At 43.0% G+C, this 7,256-nt stretch overlaps 1 long non-coding RNA gene across 1 annotated transcript; it reads left to right on the plus strand.

Moving 5' to 3' along the window:
- The first annotated feature begins 991 nt into the window (after positions 1-991).
- On the plus strand, positions 992-6,413 carry LOC137451378 (uncharacterized). Its single transcript, XR_010989801.1, has 3 exons — positions 992-1,075; positions 1,189-1,393; positions 5,627-6,413. It is a non-coding gene; the product is annotated as an uncharacterized lncRNA (long non-coding RNA).
- The last annotated feature ends 843 nt before the right edge of the window (positions 6,414-7,256 follow it).

A 7,256-nucleotide genomic window follows, 5' to 3' on the forward strand; every position in this document is an offset into this window, starting at 1 on the left:
TAGAGAAAACAACAGGTGGCTACAGTTTAGTTTCTGGTGTATGCATTTCACACTGTCAAATTCACATGAAACAGGGAAAGATGTTGGGTTAGAGTATCAAAGGGAATGAGGAGAGCACTTACCAGTAGGTATACTTCGAAAGCAAGAAAATAACACAAAAGGAGTGCCATGGTCTCCAACAGAAGAATTAAAAATGAGGGCCAGATTTATTATGCTGAGTTTCGTGTGATGCTAAGGTGTTTGTGGCTGGTTGGCTAGGGAAGACTGGAACAATGAAGAACTTTCAAAAAGAGAATGATTTGTGATATCTGGAAGGGTTTTGTTTTACTGTGATTGAACCACACTTCAATAGCTGCAATACCACAATGTCCTGGTGTAGGTGCATTGCACTGTGATGGGAGGATTTTCTGCTGTGGCTTTCACCACAGCTGTCCTTGCCACTTACATATGGCTCCAGCATCTTCCTGATACAGCTCCAGCTAGCCCCGAGACATGAACACAACTTTGTGCACCTGTTTTATAACACCTTTCTAAACAACACAGCCAAGCCCATTTCCTCTCTATGATGTTTGTATCTTTGAGTTCTTCCCTGCAGTTAAGGTAAATTCGAATTCAGAGGAGGGGTATCTGTACAGAGGTGAGCAGGTTCTAGTGTTTAGAACATAAACCCTGTCCAAAGTCAGCCTCTAAAACTGCCATTCTGCATTTTCAGAAATACCTTATTTTAATGATCCAGAAATACTACTAGTTAAAGAGAAGGGGGAGCATGACACCTCTGGCACATGTGGCAAGGGCAGGCACAGATCCAGTCAGCTCCATAAAGGCAGTGGAGCCAGCCTTGCTCATGCTTGAAGTTGCTCTCCCTGCTATTCTTGTCATGGGCTGCTCCACAGAACCTCTGCCAGCCCGTGGAGGAGGGCACAGGCACATGATAAGGATAAGTGAGAACATAAACGAGATGGCTCTGAATTAATTTCCCTTTACATGACCTATGGACTAGATTCAAGCAAGTAGGGCCCTGCATCAGCAAAATGTGTTTCTCACCTGAAATATTCAGGCTGGCAGAACTGCAAAGGTAAGGATTACTCACCGTTTTCAACACAATACCATGTGTTTAAGAGGTGATTACAAAGGGACAGGGAGAGTATTAATCTTATTTTCCTTTCTTCCATCTTTAAAATAACTTAGAGTGCACAATGAAGACGTGAAAAAATGCCTTTTCTGCTCTCAAAGAGTCAGTTCATGGAAAGGAAGTCTGCTGGTTTATCATCAGGAAATGCTTCTACTCTGGAACACTCTGTGAGTGACCAAAGAGCAAATAGAATGACATCATCACAAGCATCAAGAAAAGAGAAGCTGAACAAGAACAGGATTTATCTTCAGCTTGCTTAACGTAAGTAGTTTAATGATGCAAAGAAAAAGAAAATAACATTCTATTCAGTTATGAATGTTTAAAGATCTGAAAATACATTTAAAAACAAAGGTCACCAAATGTGACCTTCTGTATTGTTCAGACAATGAAATTTCCTCCACTTATACTTTTGTCCATGGCAGCTTTTGCTTGGTGCAACATTTTATTAAATATTTCAGGCAACAAAAGGAAATAGCAAAAGCAGAAAGGAAACCAGACATTCTTTTTCAGGGAAACTGGAAACTAACTCAGCAAAGTGGGTCAAAGGAAATGGTGAAATATACAAAACCATCCTGCAGTATAACTTAAGCCAGAAAGTACTAGTCTACGTGCAATTCTTGTCACGCTTCAGAGATAGCTCAAACTTGGTTTAGAAATCAATAAGCATAAAGCATAGCACTCACCTAATGTGGGTAAATGGGCCAGCATTTGGGAAAAGTCTGCGCTAATAAAACAATATGGGGGGGGGGGGGGGGAATAGAATAGAATAGAATTAACCAGGTTGGAAAAGACCTTTGAGATCATGAAGTCCAACCTATCACTATCTAATCGACTAAACCATGGTACCAAGCACCCCATCCAGTCTCTTCCTAAATACCTCCAGTGAGGGTGACTCCACCACCTCCTCGGGCAGCACATTCCAGTGGCTAATCTCTCTTTCTGAGAAGAAATTCTTCCTAACATCCAGCCTAAACCTCCCCTGGCACATCTTGAGACTGTGTCCTCTTGTTCTGGTGCTGGTTGCCTGGGAGAAGAGACCAACCCCCACCTGGCTACAACTTCCCTTCAGGGAGTTGTAGAGAGCAAGAAGGTCTCCCCTGAGCCTCCTCTTCTCCATGCTAAGCAACCCCAGCTCCCTCAGCCTCTCCTCACAGGGCTATGTTCCAAACCCCTCCCCAGCTTTGCTGCCCTTCTCTGGACACATTCAAGAGTCTCAATGTCCTTCTTAAACTGAGGGGCCCAGAACTGCACACAGGACTCAAGGTGTGGCCTAACCAGTGCGAAGTCCAGGGACACAATGACTTCCCTGCTCCTGCTGGCCACATTGTTCCTGATGCAGGCCAGGATGCCATTGACCTTCTTGGCCACATTGCTGGGCTCACTGCTGGCTCATGTTCAGCCTACTATCAACCCCAGGTCCCTTTCTGCTTGGCCGCTCTCTAGTGACTCTGACCCCATCCTGTAGCACTGCATGGGGTTGTTGTGGCCAATGGTATTTGCCAAAGAACATACAGGTCCTTTTTCACCCATTTTGAGAAATGCAGGGACACATTATGTGCTTATTCACTAAAGGTGCAGGTTAGAGAGGTACCTGACAGAGAGGAAGGACAGGAAGAAGATAGAGGTCAGGAGAAGCTCCAAACCATTTCCCTCTTTCAGATGAGGCTGAGGTGGCTTTACTTGCTTTACAGAGGAGCAAAGCAATGGAATAATCTCTCCCTTGCAGCAGGATTGAGATTGTAAGTAAAATGGAATTGGGTATCTGTGTATTCCTCAAATGGGAGAAATTAGCTAAAACCAGGAAAAAAAAAAAAAAAGAAAAGATTAAGTGTACTAGAAGAAAGTAGAAGTGGGTCAAGGGGGTGGAACAGGAATATACTGCTGGGAAGTATTCCCAGTGGCTACAGGCATCACCACCTACTCTCAGGGTGGCTGTTTTGAGCCAGGCTCTTCTGGGGAGCACTGCAGGCAGCAGCAGGTGCACTGGAGAGGTGAGTTTTGTCAAACTCTAGGATAATTCATGGCCGTGTCTTATGCCAGCTTTTGCCCTCACCACAAATTTCAAGGAGGATACAGAACATAAAACCTTTGAAGGGAAACTGCAAGTATTGAGGAGGACTGTCAGGCACATTAAGCTTGTGCCCTATTTTATGCCTACAAATGCAACGCTAATATGAGAGGTGATTTGGCAAGAAGATTGTCCCTCTGAAACTTCATCCTCTCCCTCAGTTTCAGGCCATGCCATGGCTCACTATTTTACTTTTAAAGAGCTAAGTGGCAGAGAAATACGTGGTGTAACCTAGTAACTACACAAAATTAGCTCTAGCTACAAATACAAGCTGGGCAGTGACTGGCTGGAAAGCAGCCCTGAGGAGAGAGACTTGGGGGTGCTGGTGGACAAGAAGCTCAACATGACCTCTCGATGTGCACTTGCAGCCTGGAAAGCCAATCAGATCCTGGGCTGCATCAAGAGAAGCATAACCAGCAGGTCAAGGGAGGTGATTCTCCCCCTCTACTCAGCTCTGGTGAGACCCCACCTGGAGTACTGCATCCAGTTCTGGAGCCCCTATTACAAGAGGGATATGGATGTGCTGGAGCGTGTCCAGAGAAGGGCCATGAGGATGATCAGAGGGCTGGAGCACCTCTCCTATGAGGACAGACTGAAGGAGTTGGGGCTGTTCAGTCTGGAGAAGAGAAGGCTCCGAGGTGACCTAATTGTAGCCTTCCAGTATCTGAAGGGGGCCTACAGCAAGGCTGGGGAGGGACTTTTCAGGATCTCAGGTAGTGATAGGACTAGGGGGAATGGAATGAAGCTGGAGGTGGGCAGATTCAGGCTAGATGTGAGGAGGAAGTTCTTCCCCATGAGAGTGGTGAAGCCCTGGAATGGGTTGTCCAGGGAGGTGGTTGAGGCCCCATCCCTGAAGGTGTTTAAGCCCAGGCTGGATGAGGCTCTGTCCAGCCTGATCTAGTGTGGGGTGTCCCTGCCAATGGCGGGGGGGTGGAACTGGATGATCCTTGTGATCCCTTTGAACCTAGACTGATAATATGATACTATGATACTAATTCATTTGTTCTTTATATTTGCAGCCTTTCCTTTGCAAAATACAAAATTTGGTGCAAGTCAGCATATTTCAGCACATTTAAAACTATAACAAGGGCAAGGACACAAAGGAAAATATCACTAATGGAAAAAAAGTGAACAAAATTCCAGCTTAGGGACAAACACAGCAGCAGAGCAAGTTAGTATGCTTGAACTACTTTACTGCAATTTTTCATTTTCTAGTTCTAGTCTAGCCTTTTCACTCTCAAAGAAAAGATTTCTAAAGCTGTAATCTCTTCCCACAGATGTAAAAAAAAAATCTCAAACCAAACAGTTGGGGTTTTTTAAAGTAATAATAATAAAACAAATAAATAAAACATCACAAAAAAACCAACCCACCATAGTAAGTATTCTTCATGCTGATTGCTAGACTAAGACCTTTTCTGAGAGCTTTAAGCACCTTTGTATTGTTGACAGCAAAATAAACACCACTTGCCAAATAAATCTGCACTAATCTAATCTAAGAACATCTAAACACTCTTTAAGTTTCGCTATTGTTATGTCCCTATGGAATGATTTTGCTAGCCCCCTCCTGAATCCCTTGCTTCCTGTACCTTCTGCATCTCAAAGGCATGTAAATGAATCCTTAACAGCTTTTCCCTCTTCTTTGACATTCTTTTCTCTTTTTTCATTTCTCTTATTTTCTTTTCCTTTTCCTTTCTTTTCTTTCCTTTTCTTTCCTTTTCTTTCCTTCTCCTTTCTTTTCTTTCCCTCTCCTTTCTTTTCTTTCCTTTTCCTTTTTTCTTTTATTTTCTTGTTTTCTTTACAGGCTAAAAACAAACACGCACGAGTTTATTTACATTGTGATAGTTTCCAAAGGCTCCATCCAGCACTGTGGTTGGAGCAAACAACCAATCAGCAAAGGAGGTCCAGAGTTCAAGCATCAGCAATCAGTGCACTGAGCTCATACACTGGCAAACCTTGGCATGTGGGTACCCACAAAACAGAAAAGTGGTCAGTGAAGTCCAGCAGCACTGTTAGTGATAATTACTTCCTCCTTTAAATTGTTTAATATTTGAAGTATGGGAATATAATTCCTCTTAAGTAAGGTTTCCATCCTGTATTTGTTCATCAAAACTGGTTTCCATCACCTCTGCAAATGTGCGTGAGCTATTGTGATATTTAGGCACAACCCTTATTCACTGTCAGTTAGATCTGTGTGGCAGGTCACACGTTAATAGAGCAAAGCCAAAAAACAACACAGCCAAAGGGATGTGGTTTCTTGACTTAGATAAGATAAAAAAGAAAAGAGCATCATTTTTCAAACATAAAGGAAAACAATAAGCTCCTGAATCTGTATTGGGATGCACTATGCTCCATCCTTGTTTTAGGAATCTATTTCAGTTAAATAGGAGAGTTTTGGTTAAATAAGCCCTGCTTTGATTACATACCAGGCAACATACCTATGAAGCCATCTGAGAACTTTTCACAGAAGAGCACGGCATGTAGTTCCACCGGGACTGGCCACCACAGGTAACCATGGAGCTGTCTTGGCGGGGATATCGTTGGATCCGCTTGCAAAGCAATTACTCTGAGCGAGGACACTTACCAGCACCGCCTCTGGCAAGTCTTACCGCCATAATGAGCCTACATCACTTAGCTTGCCGCACCAAGCACATCCCTACATCTGTCTGAATAACCATGAAGTCACTTTATTGTTCTGGCTGTGTGATACGACTTCTGAAGTGCATCGCTTCAGGACAGAATAAAAATAAAACAGGAAGGCTGGCTGTAGCATAAACAGGAGGATTGCCCCTGCTAGGCTCCACACCACCACGCCTGTCTGTAGAAGGTGCCGGTCAAAACAGTAAGAGCTGTGAAGGGGTAGTCTTTCCACGGGGTTTACCTAGTGGGAATCACTAAGAAAACAAATCCAGGCTTTAGGTGAGGATGTCAAACTGTGTCAGTGATGTTAAGACAGAGGTCACCAAAGTGATCTTTCCACACTTAGGAGAGTTTAAGCTTACATTTATATAGTAGGGGGGAGAAGGCAGGAAGCTTACAACTTAGAATAGAAATTATTCTTGAATTTTGGGGCCAGGAAATGCCTACTAGGTGAATACTGTCCCCTTCCATTATCAACAAAACACCACCAGGAAACCTGGGCACCTCCAGATGTTCTCCTCAACTACATGCAAACGTCCAAGCATGTTAAGACTGAGCTTTAATCAGATGTCTGGCAGAGAGAATTGTCACACTCATGCAAGCCATTCACTGTTGCATGGCCTTAAATAAATCACTTGTATATGATCTGCACTGGTGTAGAAGAAACTTTTTTGCTTTTACCTTTATCATGAGTAGAGGCACTATACGAGAACAGTCAGAAGTACTGGATGCTAACCAATAAAATAAAGAGAAGGGGAAAAAAGAAGTTGCTGCTTTATTTACAGACAATATTCACTTTCTTAGCTTTAGAAAGATTTTTTTTAATTGTATTGTTATGATTAAAAACAAAAGCAACAACAACAAAAAACACTGTAAGTGGACCTGGTGATGTTAGGGTATTCCAAAATAACACAAATATCTGATAAAATATTTGGGGAAAAAAAGCTTTATTAGAGACTGTTAGGGATTATCATAGCTCAGAATGTAGGAAAACAGCCATCTAAGAGCACAACAGAAAATGCCTTTGAAAATCATCTTTATTCTTGCTGAGATTCTCCCTCTGTAGAAGGGATAAGAAAACAAAAATGCATCACGTATATCTACTGATCTTCCACACAGAACTAAGTTTCCCCTGAGGCTCCTTGGGTTGATACTTCTCTGCATGTGCAGAAACCAGATAATTGATATCAGTGGAAATAGGTATGTGTCCATAGTCAACAGAAGTAGTAACAGATGACTCTGCCTGTGGAGATGCTTTCAGGAACTGCTGTTTGAACAAGGCAGGGCCAAGGATAGATAAAAAAACCATGGGTGAAGTGCAAGTTGCAGTTAGATCACAAAACAAAACTGGATTTTCTGAGGCCCCTTTCTCCACACCCCCAGGTGCTTTGCTCAAGCCCTATAGATAAGCATGAGCTG

Source organism: Melanerpes formicivorus, unplaced genomic scaffold, assembly GCF_026170545.1.
Source record: "Melanerpes formicivorus ecotype bairdi unplaced genomic scaffold, bMelFor1.0.p_v2 SCAF_43, whole genome shotgun sequence".
Taxonomy (NCBI): domain Eukaryota; kingdom Metazoa; phylum Chordata; class Aves; order Piciformes; family Picidae; genus Melanerpes; species Melanerpes formicivorus.